The sequence below is a fragment of the Sinocyclocheilus rhinocerous genome, unplaced genomic scaffold, assembly GCF_001515625.1.
Source record: "Sinocyclocheilus rhinocerous isolate Xijiao unplaced genomic scaffold, SAMN03320098_v1.1 scaffold1472, whole genome shotgun sequence".
Taxonomy (NCBI): domain Eukaryota; kingdom Metazoa; phylum Chordata; class Actinopteri; order Cypriniformes; family Cyprinidae; genus Sinocyclocheilus; species Sinocyclocheilus rhinocerous.
The window spans coordinates 28815-29206 of record NW_015656002.1 but is presented as its reverse complement, the minus strand read 5'-3'; positions in this window follow the sequence as shown (position 1 = coordinate 29206).

The window sequence follows — 392 nt, the reverse complement described above, 5'->3', positions numbered from 1 at the left end:
ACCTGGACCACATCACTGCAGATTGATGGTGCTCAGTTTAGTCACCCACAACTGTAATTCCAACAGCAGAGGTGGACAAAGTACACAACTCCATTACTTAAGTGAAAGTACTGATACTGCTGGTCAAATATTATTCCATTACAAGTAAAAGTTGCAAAGACAGATTTTTACTTAAGTAAAAGTACAGAAGTACTTGCTTTTAAAAGTACTTAAGTACCAAAAGTAAATTTCCTTATTTATGTCAATGCACTGTTTTATTATTGTTGTATGTAATACTTGCAATACCTCTGAAGCAACTTACAATACATTACACCTACTGAATACACTGACTAGCTTGTAGTATCTTTGGAATAAAGAGCTTTTAGAACGTTAAAAACCTATGGGGAAAAAAC